Raw genomic sequence first — 19,466 nt, forward strand, 5'->3', positions numbered from 1 at the left:
AGATCCGGGTGTCGGGTGTCAGCAAGTTTGGCATCTCCGGAGGCCTCTCCCCTTGGCTTGCAGGGGGCCGCTTCCTGCTGTGTCCTCACACATCCCTTCATCTGTGCACCCCCATCCCTGGTGCCTCTTGGTGGGTCCAAATGTCTTCTTCTTGTAAGGACACCATTCAGATTGGATTACGGCCTGTTGTGAGGGCCTGATTTTAGCTTCATCGCCTCTTGAAAGTCCCTATCTCCAAATGCGGTCACATTCTAAGGTATTGGGGATTAGGGCTTCGACATACAGGCTTTATGGGACACAATTCAACCCATAGCAGTGTCCCAGTTAACTGAGGAGAAATCAGCTCAAGTCACAGAGCTCTGGGAGTGGGTGGGTGGGGGAGCCGAGCAGGCCAAGAACCCAGGTGGTGAGCCCCCTATACCCGCCACATCAAGTGGTGTGGATGACCACACATGGCACCACTGACGTCCCTGAACCTGGGAGTGAAGTCACCACACACAGATCTTGTCTCAACAGTCACGTTGGCCCCAGCTCCCCTCACCATCATAGATCCCCAAGGAATTCCCCTCTCTGTCCAACAACCAGGCAGGACTTCCGGAAGGATCTGACTAGTGTCTGGGACGATTGCATGTCCACAAACCTGGTGGGAAGGTGCCGTGCAGAGGGCGCATGCCGGGAGCCCCGCATTATACCTGGAGAGATTGATAACCACAGGCAAGCACTCAGAATTCAGAGTTGGGTCTTTGTTTAATAGGCATCTTTCTTCTCCAGGCAGCAAAGAGATTAATTTGATGGAGTAAACAGACTTCAAAACAGGATTTAGTCCCTGAGAGTCTGTACCTGATTTGGCGGCTCTGGCTTGAACGGCCCCAAGCCTTAATCATTTTGCAAGTGGATGAAAGAGATGGCAGATAGTGGAGGGGCGGAGGGAGGGGAAAGACGATGCCCACGGAACTGCCATGCGTACTGGTTCTCTTCCTGCAACTGAAGCTGAGGCTGTTGGAGCCAAAAACTATGCAAAGGAGACCAGCTCCCCCTCCCCACACCCCGCCTTACAGGGGCCCTGTCTCCTGGCCAAATACCTCAAAGGCTGTGCCCACTGCGTTCCAGTCTTTCTTAAGGACCCCCTGAAAAGAGGATCCCCTGGAAAAGCTCGTTTTCTCCTGATCAGCCGGTCGGCTCCCCGCCCCCAAGCAGCCCTTCTTGGGAGTGGCTCCTCCACTCTGTTCAAACCAGGAACTGGAGCCCCTCTGGAGAATTCTGTGCCCCTCGTCCCTGCAGCCAGCCACGGGTCCCACGGAGCACACCCCTCAGAAACCCTTCGTTCATGTCATAACATGGGGCCCCTGTTCAAATGCATCTTTAAATTATTAGAGGGAGAGGGGAAGTCACACACTCTTGAAAAAGCAGTCTAGGGCAGATATTTGGGAGGGACCAGGTTGTAAAACCCAAGGTGCTTCCACAAGCCAGTGCTGAGTTCCTGCCAGCCTGGTGCTGGGGGAGAGGAGAAAGGGGTAGACAGGTACACACATCTCCAACTGCGCTGAGAACTGGTAAGGAAGAGGGGGCACACCACGTTATGGGGAACCCCAGCTCAGCCATGCTGGCTGAGGTCATCCCTGTCCTTTTGGCTTTGAGTCCGTCCCATTTTAGACCCCAGGCATCTTCTGGGCCGCCTTGCCTCTCCCCACCAGAGGGCAGGAACCACTGTGCCAGGTAAGCGGTGTCGAGGGGCACACGCACACCCCAGCAAAACTGGCAGACTCCCTGCCCTTCCTCTGTGACATCGGGGGCGTGCTTTTAACCTCCCTGAGCCTGTCTCCTCTCACGAAGAATGAAGACGAGAACCAAAAGGAACACACTGTGGGAAACACCCCACAGAGAGCTGGCACTCGGCCATCCCCCTGCTCCTTTCTCTCTCCCCCTGCACTTTCCTCCGCCCCTCGGCTCCTGGGGAAGCAGGGAGCTGCTGAGGGGTCCAGGGCCCTATACCTCGTTCAGGCCAAACTGCAGCCCGCTGGTCATCTCACTGTGCAGCTTCCGGGGTGACCCTCAGCTCCTGGGTGCCACATGCTCCCCCGAATCCCAGCCCCCCTTGGCGCTGAGGGAGCTCAGACTGCGGAAGCATCCGGGCTGGCTCCAGCCTGGCCACCCTGACCACACGCTCACGCTAATTCTGCCAGAAAGACCAGCCTGTGGTTAGGAGGAGAAGCCATTATGGTTTCCAGAAAATTCCTTCGAGCGGGGAGAAACTGTTTGCCATTCCTGTGGCCTGTAGGATTGCGGTTTTCCAATTAAGCTGGGGCTGCTCCCACAGCTCGACTTTAAACAGCCATCGATCTGCTTTTCTTCTCAAGAAACAAAAAAATCCTCCAGCCATGGACCCTCCTTGCTCTTATTTTTTAAGATGACTTCTGGCTATTTTTTTCTGATTCCCCAAGTCATGTCTGTTCTACCTCCAGGAATGTCGCAGGGGCCCAGCGAGGGTGGGCAGTCTGGGCAATGAGCTGGGGGCCATTCAAGGAGAGATGAGCTTGGAGGAAGCATGACGAGTTCCTCTCTGGGTGGGATGAGCAAGACGCACGTTGAAATTCTCCATTCTACCTCCAGGCAGGGACTTCTGCGTGAGGGTTTGCTACCCGGGGCTGGCTCTCAGGCCCTCGGTCGGCCTCCAGGACTGGATGAGTTCCGGAACAACGTGGAAGGTCGGGTGAGAAAAGAGCCAAGTGTGAAACAAGAACGCAGGAACCTGAAGAAGAGAAATCATCAGAAAGGCCTAGAAGGGAATGGAGAGGAAGAGACCCAGGAGAGGTGTGTGCCATGGAGCTCAGGGGAGAGACTCAGGGGGGTGGGCCAGCCAAGTCACGCGGCCACAGGAGTCCGTTTAGAGGAGGCCTCAATGGTTCATTGAATTTGTTACTGAGGATGTCACTGGACACCCCCAAAGGTGCTGTGTCAGTTCTGGTCTAGTCTTTAAGAAGACTGACAGCTTCCACTGCCTCCTTCTTGAAATGACCTCTCTTGGGACACTCCCTCAAAGAACCCAGCCACCATGCTGTGAGAAGCCCAGCCCAGGATGCGTGTGGCCTCTCCAATCAATAGCCCCTGGGCTGAGTAATTGGCCCAGAGGCGGCATCAAATGCCAGTCACATGAGTGAGACATCTGGGGGGCTCTGATATAGTTACGTTTACACATGACCGTGGCCCAGCCGAAGAGCCTCCCTGCTGAGCCCAGTCAATTCACACAATCAGGAGACTTTAAAAATATATCATCAGAGACTTTACCAGAATAAGTTTAATGGACCCCTAACCAAGAGGAATTAAGCATGAACAGGGATGTGTGTGTGTGTGTGTGTGTGTGTGTGTGTGTGTGTGTGTACCAGAAGTAGAGACAGTGTTTAGAAGCTCTTCACAGAGGAACTTGACCATGGAAGGAAGAGAGGGACGGGATCTGTCTATTGTCCTGACTACTTAAAAGGTCTCTTCTTCACCAGGTCTCAGGCCATGAGCCCACCGAGAAAAGCAACCCACAGCTCCAGCATTTGGATCAACCAGACATACCGACCTGTGTGATCAAACAGTCCTTGCAGACAGGGGTGGGGGCTCGAGCCCCAGTCCCAGCCCTGCCACCTAAACTCGTGGGTCTGTTTCCTTTCCTCTCCAGTGGGGTTAATGATACTGGGCCTGCCCAGTTTTCAGGGCTACTGCTGGAAAGAAATAAAATGAAAGATATATAAGCTCTCCATGCAGAGGCCAATGTAAGGAATTATTATTGCTATTACTAATACTATTACTAATACTATTCAAGGAAGGAGGAGGTTGGGTTCATCCAAGTGCTCACAACCTACGTCAGTCTACACAGCACGTCTATGTGCCGAGGCTGAGGAAGGTCAAGGGTGCCCACGGGGCTTTGAATCTCACCACCAGCCTGAAGACAGTCCCCCACTGGGCTCAAACTGTATATTGAGAGCCTGCCTAGCCCTTGGCCCACGTGATGGCTTCTCAGATTTGCAGGTGAATTGAGAGCTGCTTCTGCAGCCAAAAATGACAGCCGTTTCTAGAGTATCGGCCGGGGGAGCTGGCAACCTCTGTTTATCATAATCCCATTTTCTGCCTCCAACATCTGTAGCTTAAAAATCAATGCTGCCTCCTGGGGTGGAGGAGTGAGCAGCAGGAAATGAGGCTGAAAACAACATAAAGTTAACACAAATCATCAGCACCTTTACCCTACTGACCTGCAGGCAGCTCTCGGCACTGAGGCTGTGCGTCACCTGGGAGAGAATGGGAGAGGGGATGAGACACCAAAGCAGGGAAATAAATAAAAGTCACACATCACGTTCTCGGGAGAAGGTCCAAATGGCCGACCAATGGCGGCAGAGCAGCCTCTCCTGATGGCTGTAGCTTTCGGGGCTTTCCAGGTGGTTTCCATGACACCCGTCCCTTCATAATCTTCACCCAAACAGCTCCCCTTCTGCTCACCTTGTGTCACCAAGCCAGAGGAGAAAGGGAGCAGATGTGACAAAGATGCTGACATGGAGAAAGTCATTAGTGTGAGAGAGAGAGAGAGAGAGAGAGAGAGAGAGAGAATGATAGAATGAGAGAGATAGAGAGTGCCAGGGTTTTCCTCCAGAATCAGTGACCTGGGTCCCTGCCTGGGGGCTCTGAAAGCATTTCTGGGGCTGAGCCTGACCAAACTGACCTAGAAAAGTCCGTGGACCCAAATACTCACAGGGTTTGGAGGGGAAGGTGATCAGGCCCCTTGCCGTGGATGGTCAGGTCTTACACACAGGTCACATTTCTGCACAGACCCTGAGCCTTTCTCAACCTTAGACCCCCTCAGAAAAGGAGGTGTGGGAGGTCCCCCAGAGGAGCCTAACCACCTCCATCCATTGATATTTTTCTCTTTTATTCATTCCACAATTATTGAGCACCTGTGTGGGCCGGGCATGGGACGGGTTTGCGGGCAGAGTTCCCGTCCAGACAGACGTCCCATCACCTCTCCCTAGGTTCCAGGGCTCAGCTGACAGGTAGGTTTGAAATGAAATCTCTCCCCTGTGCGTCCTCCAATTTCCTGCTATTCAGATCAACCCAGGGCAGCAGCAGGCAAGTGAAAGGGATTTCCAGGTGCTGCGCTCTCCTTTTATCCTTCTTTTCTCGCTCCCTTTTTTGTCTCCTTTTTAAAAATGCTCTTTAACAGTGGGAAAGTTCACATGAAAGGAGAGAAAATGAGGCTCAGAAAGAATGTGTCTGATGTGCACTGAGTTTTTAACCTGCGAGAAGTCTTCCTCTCCAAGCCGTGATGCTGGAGGGTCCAGCGCTGCCTGCAGCCAAAGAGGGAAGCGGCAGGGGGACCAGCCTCCTTCCCCCCTCCTCAGAGCAGAGGCAGGAGACCTGTCAAGGGAGGCAGTGGTCAGGACCAGAGCCGGCCAGGGCCTGTTGCCAGGTCCCTGCTGACATCTGTTGCAGCCACACTGGGGCCCGGAAGAGTCAGCATTGTCCTTCTCTGTCCAAGGCCAAGAGCCTGGTATCAGGGGATGGTCGGGAAGGGGAGGGGGCCCTTGATGCAGGGCATAGCATCCCTGTGGAGCAGTGTCAGAGTTCCAAACTGACCAGGTCATTCCAAGGACTCAGGCCACCACTGCCCCCTCCTTCCAGCCTGGCACCTGGCCATGTGTCCCACTGCCCCCTGGAAAAGCCAGTCGGACACCTGCCATGAGCTCCCCCAGGACCCCAGCTGGGCACTCCTTCCTGGACTGACCCTCCTGCCCTCTCCCCTACCCACATGAAAACACCAGGACCATGTCTATAAAGCAGCAGGTGGAGAAAACCCCTACCTGCTGCTCTGCTTTCTAGAGAGGAGGCTGGCTGCCCATCGTGCAAGGCTGGGGTCTGAGCCAAAGTGCCCACAGGGTGAGGGTTTACTGAAGCTTATTTCCCTGGGAAACAAGGGAGGGTGGGATGCAGGTGAGCCTCGAGCCTGGACAGGGTTTGGATGGGCCAGTGATTAGAGCGTGGGCTCTGGCACCAGCCTGCCTGGGTTCAAATCAAATCGCGTCAGCTTCCCACTTATTAGCTCTGTGACCAGAACTGGGTCTCCAGCATCCTGCCCGTAACCTGGGGCCAGTAACAGCATCATCTCTGAATCGTTGCATGAGTTACCACTTGAAAATACTAGAACAGTGCCTGACACACAGTCGGTACACAGCAAAGACATGGGGACAGAGGCACACAGCATGTCCTGAGCTCAGCACTATCAGTCAGCCAGGCCCTAAGGCTCCGTCCCCTCCCTTCCAGGCAAGGTGCCCTCACTGGCAGGACACGAGGATGGAGAATGTGTATTTCCCTCCATAACCAGACTCAGGGAGCAGCCCCTCCCAGACCCTCCCTGGCCCTGGAGCCGCAGACTGTGACAGAGGCAGAGCTGGGCGGAAGAACCAAAGTGGACTGCGGGACTAGGGGTGGAGCTGCTTCTTGGGGGTCACCCCATCTGCACAGCTCCAGGGACACCATTATGCAGTGGCCCCTGCAGCCCAGGATGCTCCTGAGGGCCGTTTGCCCCACTACGGCTGTTTAAGGGCCTGGAGGATGAGCCCAGAAGGGAGAGGGCAGGTGCGGGGGGAGCACTGCCCGGGAGACCCCTGCGCCACCGGCCCAGCCTGGGGGGACAGGGAGCTCCTTCTGGAGCCCGTGGCCTAGTTGTCCCTGAGACTTAAAAGGAACTGGGAGAAACAGCTTCCACACTCCTTCTGCCAAGGCCACCTCAGGCAGCGCCCGCGGCCACAGACAGGCAGGCAGGTGGGGCCACGGCCAGGCCCCTTCCAATGGAGGGGCCGCAGGTACGGGATCACAGGAGAGAATAGCAGCTGGGGAGCTGATACAGGGGTGTGTGCAAGTGCTCGTGTGTAAGACTGTGTGCACATGAGCATGTGTGCAAGGGTGCACACAAGTGTTTGAGTGTGCAAAATGCACAAATGTGTGTGCAAATGTGCATGTGTGTGCAAATGTGCACTGTGTGAGTGTGCGCACGAATGGACATGTGTGAGGTGTGTGCAAATGTGCACGTGTGTGCCTGTGCAAGTGTATGTGAGTGTGCACAAATGGACGTGTACATGTATGTGTAGGTCCTGGGGAGAGAGGAAGGGAGAGCAGAGCAGAAAGACCCACAGTGAATGTCAGTACTGCGCAGCAGCCACGCAGACAGAAAGCCCTGGCAGCACACACGTCACACTCACTGTTGTCACTGCTGGTCCCCATCTCAGATCCAGGTGCATGATGGGTGTGCGGTGATTAGTTGTTGCCTGCCCGACAGACCACACAGGTCACAGATGCCTGCCCTGTGCAGGACGCAGTCCCCACACTCCCTCCTAACATCACTTCTCCCTGTCACCTTCACCAGCCAGCCCCTGCCTCTGGCCACCAGCCAGGCCAGCAGTCCCACGCCCTGACCCCTGAGGGAACCCAGGGGCGTATCTGCTCAGTGTCTTCACTCCATATGGGCCCATTCTCCTTACCCAGGAACAAGGGGATTTCCTGACCGTTTCTTCAGGCGGGGTGATGTAAGCTGTTTTTCTAGTGTTCAGCCAAAGAATTTTCCAGGCCTTCATTCATCTAATTGCGGGGGCCTTGGGGAACGAACTTAGCTGGCTTTTTCCCACCCAGCATCCTGGATCAGTGCAGACTAGTGCTGCCTTCTCATCACTGGGACATAAGACACAGGGCCCTGCAAAGGACTAAGGAGGCGAGATGCTTCCTCAGACCCTGCCCCCACTCCCCCACACCCCTGCACCCCCAGCCCCTGAGCAGATGGTGTTTCCATCTGTGACATGCGCCTGGAACGGAGCCTGCAGAGGCTGAGACCCCAGAGCCCCAGCCCGGCCGCCTCCTCTGTGTGGATCTGTGGATTTCTCTTCACCGGCTGACTCTTTCATCCTTCACAACACCACCTAAACAGTCTTCTCTCCTGCATCTTTTCCTCCCGCAAGTCTGGGTGGGCTGCCTCTCCTGGGGGGCTTACATTGTGCCCCAAACTCCCACTGTCAGCTTCAGGCACAGTGACCTGGAATTGCCCAACCACCTACCCCTGGCATATAATCTCCTCGAGAACAAGACTGGGTCCCGCAGCCAGTTGTATACCTAGTGCCAGTACACAGTGGATGTCCACAAAATACGTGTGGCATGGACGAGCTCTCCCAGCCTGCAGAGCAGAAACCCACTCCGGAACCAATGATGCAGCTGAGATGGGACTTGCATCTACTGAGTGGCTGCTGGGAGGGCAGCGCATCTCGCGCCCCCACCCCCGACGCCTCTACGCCTCTCCCCGGAAGTCCCTGCCGTCTATCGAAGCCCAGCTCCCACTCCAAGGCAGCCTCAGGATGGCAGCCCTGCAACCTGCTGATGCAGACTCATCAGCTGTTGCCATGGAGACCAGCCTGCAATCAGCCAGCACCCTCCTGCTGCACAAGGCGGGCAGAGCAAAGGTGGCAGCCAGCTGTGCACAGACAGAACCACCAAAGCAAGCGCCTGGCTCTGGACTCAGACAAGTCTGGTGCACAGCTGCCTCTCTCCTCCCCACAGCGGTGTGACCTGGGGTGAGTCACTTCACCTTCCAGAGACACACAGGTTTTGAGGGATGAAATGAACCATGGAGGGCAAGGGCCGTCACCGAGTCATTTTGGTGTGCAGGCCTCAAGGTCCACACTCTGGGGGCTATTTCCTGAGTTTCTGTCCCTTTATGTTTAATCCTCCCAAGTTTAGGTGGGGCTGGAGGAAGGACAGAATCCACTACCATCTAGCAGGAAAATATTTCCTGTGACACTTGAAGACAAAGAGGAAGCCCACTGGGCAACTAACGTGGTCTGGCCTGAGGCCACCAAAGTGTGCCACACTGGCCACTTGCTGAGCAAACCCGCCAAGGGCAGTGGCCTCTGCTTGCAAAGGACTTAAGGTGGCGTCGTACTGGCCTGACAGCCTGTCACTGGCGTGGGGTGGGTGGCATCACCCTAGCTCCTTATTGCTTTAAATGGTGCCTGTTTCTGGGGACAGCAAAACGTCCCCATCCCTGCTGAGTACCTGGGGGCAGGGACATGCCGAGATATTGATCCGGCCCCTGGCACCAAGGAAGTGAGCTCTCCACGGCCGGCCTGGAGCTGGGCAGGGCACTGCATCTCAGACAGGTCTGGTCCCTGATGCAAAATACGCCTGCCCACCCACCTTCCCTCCCCAACACGTCAGCCCAGCCCAGGTTCTGGCCTTGGTTACTAGTGGGAACAAGCTTGGCTATGTTCCAATAGTAGGAAACAGGAAGTGTTCCCTTTCATTAAAGGATGGATGGATGGATGGATGGATGGATGGATGGATGGATGGATGGATGCATGCATGCATGCATGCATGCATGCCTAGGAAGAAGGGAGGAAAGGAGAGAACAAATGAGCTCTTCTTGGAGCAAAGGCCTACAGAGACCGTGGGACCATCTTTCAAACTCCCTTCTTCTCCTCACTCCCCAGCTGGGGTAAGAGTTTGGGGGCCCTGGGAACCAGAATCACAGAGCCACTGGATTCTAGAGCCTAGTTCTCTGAACACTTCTATGGTGGGGCATTCTGGGGGTAGAGACAGAGAAGGAGGGCACCCGCAGCTCCGCTGTCTGTTCCCCTTCCCCTTGAACTGTCCACATTCCAAAAGGCAGGACCATAACCCTCAACCCCAGGAAGGAACCAGCCCTCACCATGACCCCACTTATTAGCCAGTATCTGTCAGAAGAGACGCAGGGTGGTGTGCTAACCTCGTTGCCAGAGCAATCGGGACAGACCAAGTGAGGAAGGTTGCCAAGGGATCGCCCCAGACGGGTCTCCCATTTACAAACGTCAAAAATGCCAAGAAGTGCCTTTAAAAGGAGATAGAGAGAGAATTAAAGAGTCTTTCTTATACGTCATTGCTCTGAAAAACACTGAACAAAAAGTGAGAGAAAATTTAGAGAAATTTAGAGAAATGATTCCCTATAATTTTTTGGTGAGGATAATAAAAGTAAACCATGCCCTAAACTCTAGAAGACCTGAGCATTTTCTAAGCGCCTTATTTATCCCACCGTGAGTCCTGCGCAGGATCTGATCACCCCATTTCACAGAGCAGGACACTGAGGCAAGAGCAGCTGAGATGTGCCTGTAATGCGGGCATGTGAAAGGCAACATGAGTGGGTTCACCAGAGAAGTCTGGGCCTTGGAGCTCAGTGTCTTTTTAATCATTTCATGTGACGCTGCCCCATCTGTTTGACGATGAGAAAACGTCGATTTTCAGCAGGACTGACAGGCGGCATTTGCAATTGGCTTATGTCCTAAACAGTGGACAATCTGGCAAGTTTTCATTTTAACTCCTCTCAAGGCACTTGCAGACCCTACCGGCAAAGAGAAGTTACAAAGGAAAGCGACAATCCTAGTTTCCATCAGTGTGTGACCCGGGGAAGACTCAGCTGACACACTGGTCTTCACATCAGCAAAGCACGTATCCAGCCTTTGTCTCCCAGGACAGAGGAGGGCTATGCAACCGAGGGGAGACAGGGTCCATTGAGGCCTCACCCTGTGGCCGAGGGGTCCTGGGCCAGTCCCCTCACCTCTCTCTCTTCAACAGTGAAAAAATGAAGAGGTGGTTGGACTAGATGGGTCTTAAGATGTTGTCCAGATCTGGTGTTTGAAGAAAAGGAGAAAAAAGTTGCTGCTCACCCCTCCTTCCCTGTGAGGCCTGAGTTTCAAGGGCAGGAGAATCATCTGGACCCCAATACATAACACAGAGTATAAGGAGTGTAGTTTCAGGTGAGCAGTGGAGCTTCCTGCCTGCGCAGGTACCCATTCCCATCCTGTCCACCCCAAACTCTGCAGAACCCCAGGCTACGAGGGACAGACTTTCTCTTGTCTCCCCACAGCCTGAAAGCCGTGGCTCTGTTATACAGGAGGCCCCTTGAGGCCAAGGGCTATCTAGGAACAGCGTCTTTCCATCTCCCGCTTCTAGCCACATTCCTAACCCATAGCAGCCACTTGGCGTCTGTTGAGTGAATGACCAGCAAACTAGTCAGCTGTCGCTACGATAATGCTGTGTAACAGGCAACCCCCCCAAATCTCGATGACTTACAATAATAAACATTGACTTTTTTCTTATTTGTGGGTAAGGTCAGCAGGTCTAATGGCAGGATCAGGTGTCTCCTTTTAGGACCAGCAGCCACAGGGGGCCCGTTCTGCTCATGGTAAATGGTGGAAATGCCAGAGCTAACCATGCAAGCACATTTAAAGGCTCTGCCTGTGTCACATCCACAGACATTCCATGTATAGCCACACCCAGTGGGGTACGGGGAAATTTTTCACCTACCCTAGTGAGGGGTGCAATAAAGCCACCTGGAAAAAGACGTATGTGTGAAATAACGTACCAGGGACACGTGCACACAGACACTCTCTCTCCCACGGCTCCCCAAAGGGATTCATTTCAAAGGTGTAAATACACTGAGATTACCTACCTCGGAGCTGCTGTGAGTGTCAGATGAGAAAATACCCGGGACAGTGACCCGAAACCAGAACACACTCAAGTATGAAGTGTCACTCAGATCCCAATTCTGCTCTCGGGCGAGGCCTCTCCTGCAAGCTCTGCGTGTGTGCAGAAGTTTGTCAGTTTTCTAGTTTCCTTTTTTTCCGTTCCAAAGCTCCTCTCACCCAAGAGAATAATGTAAACACTTATGATGGCATTTTAATCGTCCCAGGGGCATTGACCATTATTATGAATCTGAAAAGAGCTGAGTTATTATGTGTGACAGTGCAATCATGCAGGGTTCGATGTCGCAAAACCCTCACTGCTGAATGCTACTTTTATTTTCCAAGCACTTTTTCATCTGTTGTCTCAAAGGGGAGGAGTTGTTCTCCCAATTAGGGTGATTGGAAAACCAGGGTCATGAAAGGTCAGACCACCTGCCATGGGAGACGGCTGGGGGCCCAAGGGATCAGGACCCCACAGCCAGCTCTTCTTCCCTCTGGTATCCTCACCACCAGCTCCTGGCAAGTGTGAGGCTTCCTTCATTGGCTCCTCCAAACGCCTCCATGTCTCCGTCCTCCACGTCCCCACCTTGATCCCCAGGTGTGTATCCTGGCCCCTGGGATTGGCTCAACCAAATCTCTCTCCAATTAGCTCTTTCGCATCTCCCGCCTCACCTTCTGTGTGGCTACCGTGCGGTGTCTGTGTACAGATGTGTTCATGTCTCACCCTCCCAAACAATCTGCTCTCCATATAGGTCCCCAAGCAAACACACAGTTTCCCCCTGCAAACACACAGTTCCCCCTGCAAGCACAGGTTCCCTCGCAAACACACAGGTGCCCCCCTGCAAACACATAGGTTCTGCTCTGCAAACACACAGGTCCCCCTGCAAACACACAGGTCTCCCTGCAAACACACATGTCCCCCTGCAAACACACAGGTCCCCCTGCAAACACACAGGTCCCCTGCAAACATACAGGTTCCCCCTGCAAACACACAGGTTCCCCTCTGCAAACACACAGGTCCCCTGCAAACACACAGGTTCCCCCTGCAAACACACAGGTTCCCCTCTGCAAACACACAGGTTCCCCCTGCAAACACACAGGTTCCCCTCTGCAAACACACATGTTCCCCTGCAAACGTACAGTCACAGTACCTCACACCTAAAAACACAGATCCCCCTCCTGCAAATACACAGGTTCCCCCTACAAACACATAGCCCCCCACCCCTGCAAACACACAGCCCCACACACACACACACACACAAACAAGTACCACCCTGCTTTGATGGCTTATACCTCCCTGAAAGCCGAGGCAGTTCGGGCTTTCTGGGAGGTGGCCCAGGAGCTGGAGAAGAGGGCAGCACAGGGAAGGAGAAAGAGACAACCAGGCTGCATTGAGCTCGGACGTCTGAGGAATGAGTAGACTGAGCCTCAGAACTGTCCCACCAGTGATCATTTCACTCAAAAGACTGGGGGGTGGGGCAGGGCTTAACTAACTCAACTGGTGAGCCATCGAAAACGTAATTGATGTAAGACACATAGGACAATATTCTGGGGCCTGTTGCAAAACTCACATGAATTTTTGCAACAGGCCTCAATGGTTCACAAGCCTCTGCTATCCTGACCCACAGGTTTCTGCTGCTAGAAACACCTGGCCGGGCCACGAGGTGTGGGCGCACCCTGGCCCTGCTCAAAGCACTCTCATTTTCTCTCAGAGCAGCCTCAGCCTCACTCCCTCCCCACTCCAGATGCCCAGCCCCCCTCTTGGTGCAGGAGAGCTTGTCCTCCGCCTGTTGGAAGGTGGAAGGCGGGAGCCCTGAGCTGCACCCGTGGTGCCTGGGAAGCCTTTGAAACCACCTTCCCTATTGCGGCAGCCACAGACCAGCCTGAGACACAAGGACACCAGCCATTAATCATTCTTCTCGGGTTTTGTCAGGGCTGGCGACCTCCTGTAGGTGCCACATAAATACACTTAACCTTTACAAGGCCAGGGTGGTGGCCCCAGGGAGTGAGAGCTAAAAATCCTCACCCCCAAGGGAGAGCCACCAGCCCCTCCTCTGCCCAACTCTCCCGCTCACAGAAGGGGAGAGAGTTTAAAACAAGGAGGAAGAGTTTGTTGTAATCCTAGCCCCATCCATCAAACTGACAGAGCTAGGGCCACCAAAAATCCAGGGAGGTTTTACAAGAGGACAAAGGCCAAGGGAAGGGGTGAGTGTCAGTTGCCGACACTATCTGTCTAACTTCCCCAGGGGCAGCCGTGCCCCTCATGATGGGACCTTGCCTGCCTCAGGGGCAAGCAGTGGTCAGGGTCCTGGGCTGAGGCAGGGAGCTGTGCTTTGGCCTGACACCTGGGGGCCTGGTAGGCTGTGGGGACAGAGCCAGGAGTACAGTTTCCAGGCTCTCAGCCTCACATGGAAAGTTGCTGGCTCGGGTAGTAAATGGCCATCAACTGTGATTGGATGGCCATCAGCTGTGGCTAGTTGGCCGTCAGCTGTAACCAGTGAGCCACTGGCCACTAATATAACTGCCGTGGCTACGCTAGCAGCAAAATGGGCGGGGCGGGGGGCAGCTAGCAAGAAGATGGTGGCTGAGCTAGCAGGGCGGATTGCAGTTAGGACGGCGGGTTGCGGACAGTGTGGCTCCTGCTTCCTGTGTCTCCAACCCAGCCGCCAGCGAGAATATAGTGTGTGAACCCCCTACCTATGGCTCCGTGGGTGTTCCTTTTTGGCCTCACCGTGTCCTGCATTCTTATGTGGGGAGTGGGACAGGAGACCCCGCATGACAGCCTGCTTGACATAGGCTGACACCCCTCACCTTGCCCTCACTCCTTCATTCATTCAGCAAGGCCCCTGAGCATCTTCCAAGTTCCAGGCATGGCACTAGGTGCCAAGGGGGTAAGGACAAACCAAAGATAGTCTCTGACCCAAGCGACTCACAGTCGGGGGCGGGTAGGAGTGGGGAGGCAGGCTGCAAAGAAATCATTTCCATAGAATGAAAGTAAATTCTAGGATGGGGTAGGAAGGAGGCACCATGGTGCCTGAGAGAGGAAAGAAGCACAGGTGGCTGGAGAGGGAACAGAGCTGACATCTCAGCAGAGGGGGCACCGGATCTGGGTCACATTGCATGAGTAGGTGTTCTCTAGGCAGGCAAAGGGAACTCAAAGGGAGTAGCTAGGACATGGGTGGCAATGAGATGGAGGCCAAGACTAGGGTCCTAGGCCACCTTGGACGATCAGTGAGGCCAGCCCCAAGCAATGGCACAAAGTGATGGACGCTGGACAATGCCACCCAGGTCCTGCTTCAATGCTGGCGGCCCTCAGCTGCAGAGACGGGCCCCTTCCAGGGCCTCCCCTTCCCGAGGGGCCACATGCAAGAGCCTGTGGATGGGGGCTATGAGGTGCAGGGCAGGACAGCCCCCCTCTGCCTCCTCCTGCCCTCTTCCCTCATTTCATTCTCTAATAAACACTCGGCAGACTTCCTATCCTCCCAGGAAAGCAACCTGCAAAACACACATAGGGTGACGAGAAGGCCGTTGTTTAGACATCAATGACCAATAAGCCCAATGAGCAAGAAAAGCTCCCCACCAACCAGAAACACGAACTCATTCCAACTTCACAATCAAGACTCACTCTGCTTCTAAAATACCTCCCTGGAGGATGGCGGGGATCTGAGGCTTCTCGGGGAGCAGCTCCCCATGCTGTGTCCTCTTTGTCCCCTAATTAGCTTCGTAGACCAGGATACTGCCCACGCAGGACCATACGGTGTGGGGAAGAGAGTTTGTCCTAAAGCAGCACTGGAACGTCACAGTGGGATTGCCAGGGCTGGGAATTACGTGCGATGCTACATTGATACAGAACCGGGAAGGACGTGGCCCAGGATCTTCAGTGAGGGCAGCAAGAGCACCAAACGTTGGTGCTCAGAATATCTCAGAGCCGCTCCTGAGAGAAAACAGAGCTTCTGGAAACCACAAATGTGGGTACAGCTCTGGTTCCCACTCATGGCTTGCCTGGCCACCGTGCACGCCCCACTCTGGGGGAAGGGGCCCGTTGAGTTCCCCAGGCCAGCAGGTGAAGGCACCTGGGCCCTCAGGGTGGGAAATCAGGTGATCACCAGCAAAACTTGCCTCCTCCTCTTCCTCTCCTCCCCCGATCCCTGGCTGAGCAGCTCAAGGTTGGAGACAAATTAATTTGTCTTAAGGTGCTTGAGTTTACCCATTAATTACACTCGCCCTCCCAAGCAATTTTCCACCTGCTTCCCATAAACATCCTCACTCACGCCTCTGGTGGGGCTCTCACTGGATGCCCAGCTTTGAGTGGCTGGTGAATTGCTCTTGTTCATTTGTTTGTTACAAGGAAGCTCTGTTGCCAGGAATTCGTTAAATAAGATACCACAGTGTGTCTTCCACTTAATTCTGACCTGCCCGGCTGTGTAAGTGTGGCTTAGAGAGGGAGGTATGTCCCTGGTTTTCTAATGGGCCACACACGTGACAATGGCTTACAGATGCCAGTTCCTGCGGAGACGCTTTGTTCCCGTGACACCCTAACCCTAACCCTAGCTGGTGGGCAGGTGAGCATGATTTTCTCCTCTCACCTCCTCCTTCACAGACCTCAGGGGACCTGCAGCCTAGAGGCGGGGTGGGGGAGGGGAAGAAGTCTGAGCTGGGACCAGATGGAGCCCCACCCTCTAAAGGAGAGCAGGGCAAGTGACCTGGCACAGGGCGGGCTTTGGGGATGCAGCTGAGCAGCTGGCCTGTGGCTGGGGTGAGGCAGGACAGAGCCCCTCCAGTCAGGGGGCTCTTGGGAGTTGAGCAGAACCTGAAGGGTCTCAGCAAAGGTGGCTTGAGTCACAAGGGAAGCACAGAGTAGGCTAGGACAAGGCCCTCCGTGTGGCAGGTAGGGTCGGGGCAGGTGTGGCATCCTGTGAGACTGGGCAGGTAGAGCATAATGCGGGGAATGTAGGCGGAGCCCTGACCAGGTGCTGAGCCTCTGGGCCAGGCCCTCACCCCAGAGAGAACAAGGCCAGACAGGCCCACCAGGAGATGGCCCTGGAGAGCAGGGTCCAGGCCGCCTTTCTTGCATCGAGGCCGACCAAGAAAGGAAGGAGAGAGAGGAGGAGGGTGGGACTGAGAGCTTCAGGGAGTAACCCTGGAGCCTCCACCAAGGTGGCAGCGTGTGTCTCCGGGGGGGCAGGCAGCTTGGCACAGCTTCTCACCTGTGGCAGAACCACCTGAGCCAGGTGGCTCATTATAAAGATCCTGTCCCAGCCATCACCACCCAGCCCTCGTAAACCCCAGGCATGGGGCCTGTCCAGGTGACTCTTTGGCACACTAACCTTTAAGCATCAGGGGTGACCAGCATGAGCTCCGGGGTCACATCTAGGTCAAGGTCTCCATCAGGAACTCTGCTTATCCATCTTAGAAACTAACCTAAACCTCAGTTTCCTTGCATGTATTAGGCTGGTGCAAAGGTAATTGAGGTTTTTGCCATTATTTTAACATTTTAAACTGCAATTACTTTTGCACCAACCTAATAAGTGAGGAATAATAATTGTCAATAGCTACCTCATAAGATTGCTGTCCTAATTTGAAGAACAATGCACTTATAATGTGCTTAACACAAGGCCAAGCAAATGGTCCTCAAAACATGTATTATTATTATTTCTACTACCATTAGTATTACTGTTATGATCAGTGACGTAATTCCAATCCCTGCCACCCAGGTGTGGGGACAACAAAGGTGTGTTTCTCTCTCCCTCCCTCCCTCCTTCCCTCTGTTTGTCTGATACTCAGGCAGAAGGACATTTGAGACTCAGGGTGACCAAGACTCCAGCTCAGAGGAGCTGGGGAAGATAGAGACAAAGAAACAAGGATGGTCCCTCCAGGCCTGAGCCTTCCAGACGCAGCCACTCCAGTGGGAGAGGCACTGAGGCCAAACTCAGCCCCGCCAGCCACACCCGAGCACAGCCCAGGACTGGCCCTGGGGGAGGTGGAGCAAGGCCAGGTGGCACTGAGTGTCTCTGGACACTCTCCTTCCATGCCAAAGAAAATGAAACCGGCCCAGGGACAGCTATGGCTGCTCCTGCCACCCTTTCTCACACCTTCATTCGTCCCATCTCACCTCTGGAAAGCAGCCAAGGGGAGGATGAAGAGCAACGTCCCAGGTTCTTCTCCCTGCTGCCCGGGCCTGCTCAGACCTAGAGGGGAGGCGTGACCCCATTCTGTCCATCTCATCTGCTCAGGCAGAGGGTGGCTCACCAGCCCCCAGCAGCCCCCACTTCTCCCCTTCCAACCCAAGAGCCCCACCCCAGGTCCCTTCTTGCCGAGATGCCCCTCCCCACAGCACTCCATCTTTAATAGCTCGAGGCTGACAGCCTCCATCTGCCCAGGGAACTAACAGAGGACATCTTGACACCCCCCCCCTTGCTCCCTGGCTCCCCCACCCCTGTCCATTCGGGGTACAAGGGCACATTTTGTTGCCTTCATTATAGACCATAGCACAAAATCATAATAAAATAAAATGAATGTTTTCTCAGTGAAAATCCATTAGATGAGTTACTGTTGTAATTTAATAATGGGATGGGAAACTACAGCAAATTACCGAAGTATATAATTAAAGTAAATCTATTTTAAAGTCCTTTATTGCTTGGTGTTTCTCGGATCTCAGTCTCTCCCCACTGCACTCCCTCCGTTTTTTTGAGTGTGTGGAGGGGATGGCAGCTATGGATTTCTGTGAAGCTGTGGGTACCTGGTGGCAAAGCAGCTCCCCTGATCTTTCAGAAGGAGGACAGCGTGCTTGGCATGGCTGAGGCCCCAGGCTGGCCCCCCCCTTGGCAGAGCAGGGGAAGAATCACTGACAAGCACAGGCTGAGGTCAGATCCCAGGACCCACATCTGCTAGATGGGGGCGAGGGTTCATTTTTACCCTAAATGCTGAATCCCTGGGGAGGGGGTGGTAAAGGGGAAGAAGGAGAATACCCTTCTTGAATCACAGGTGTCACTGACCCCTGGACCTCAGATTTACTAATGATGGTCAATTTCAAGATGGTATTATGGTTATTAAGAGGCAATAAAAACCTAAGACTCAGAGAGGTTCAGTATTCTCCCAGGGTCACACAGCGATAAGGACAGAGCTGGAATGTGATCAAGCAGTCGGCACAGGACCAGCACCTTCCGCGAAGCTCCAGGCAGAGATTCCTGGCTGCTGGGTGTCAAAGCCCCATCATAACTCACCAGTCCATTGCTGCCGTTTTCAAAGGTGGAAAGAGGGGAGGTAAAGTGCTCTGCTTGCTTCCGTGGTTGTTTTCTATTTTCTGGAGCTCAGTGTCAGGGTGTGGCAGGCCCAGGGTTGGCAGTCAAACCAGCCCTGTAATCCCACAAAGTCCTGTCCCTAACCGTATTCTAAACCTGGAAACGGTACAGACTGCAGACCCTCTGGGATGAATCCGCATTGTCAGGCCAGGGTAGGTCCTGGGAGACTCACCGAAGCCCCCAGACCCTGAGAGTGGCCTGGCCTGCCGTGGGTGGGCTCTGCGGGCTGGCCAGCCTGGCACAGGAAGGGGCTGGCTGAGCCTCCAGTCGCCTGAAGGATCGTGATGAAAGAATTTCTGTAGTTCATTCAAACCCAGGAATAGGTGTTTCCCCCTTTCTACAGCACTCAGGACCGCTGTGCTACTGGCAGCTACAGAAAAGCAAGGGGCCCTTGGTTAGCACAGCGTGCTCTTGGCTTAAGAGAGAAAATGACTCCCAAGGAAAGGGAGAACTCCTCTGCCCATTGGCAGGTTTTCCAGGGAACACTGGACCTCGGGAGAGCCAATCCTGCCCACCGCAGCCAGGGGCACGGGCCCTGTCCTCCTCTGGCTGGCCCTCCTCCTCTCCTCCTTTGGAGGACCTGGAGGTGGCCCCCTCCACCTCCCCCGCCCCCGTGAGAGGATGATGGAGAGGTGTGGGCTTGGCAGGCTGCCTG

At 54.4% G+C, this 19,466-nt stretch overlaps 1 long non-coding RNA gene across 1 annotated transcript; it reads right to left on the reverse strand.

Moving 5' to 3' along the window:
• Positions 1 to 728: 728 nt before the first annotated feature.
• LOC141568841 (uncharacterized) lies at positions 729 to 3,698 on the reverse strand. The gene is made up of 2 exons (XR_012492065.1): positions 3,566 to 3,698; positions 729 to 2,749 (listed from the first exon to the last, which is right to left on the reverse strand). It is a non-coding gene; the product is annotated as an uncharacterized LOC141568841 (long non-coding RNA).
• Between the last annotated feature and the right edge of the window lie 15,768 nt (positions 3,699 to 19,466).

The sequence above is a fragment of the Rhinolophus sinicus genome, linkage group LG15, assembly GCF_036562045.2.
Source record: "Rhinolophus sinicus isolate RSC01 linkage group LG15, ASM3656204v1, whole genome shotgun sequence".
Classification (NCBI taxonomy): domain Eukaryota; kingdom Metazoa; phylum Chordata; class Mammalia; order Chiroptera; family Rhinolophidae; genus Rhinolophus; species Rhinolophus sinicus.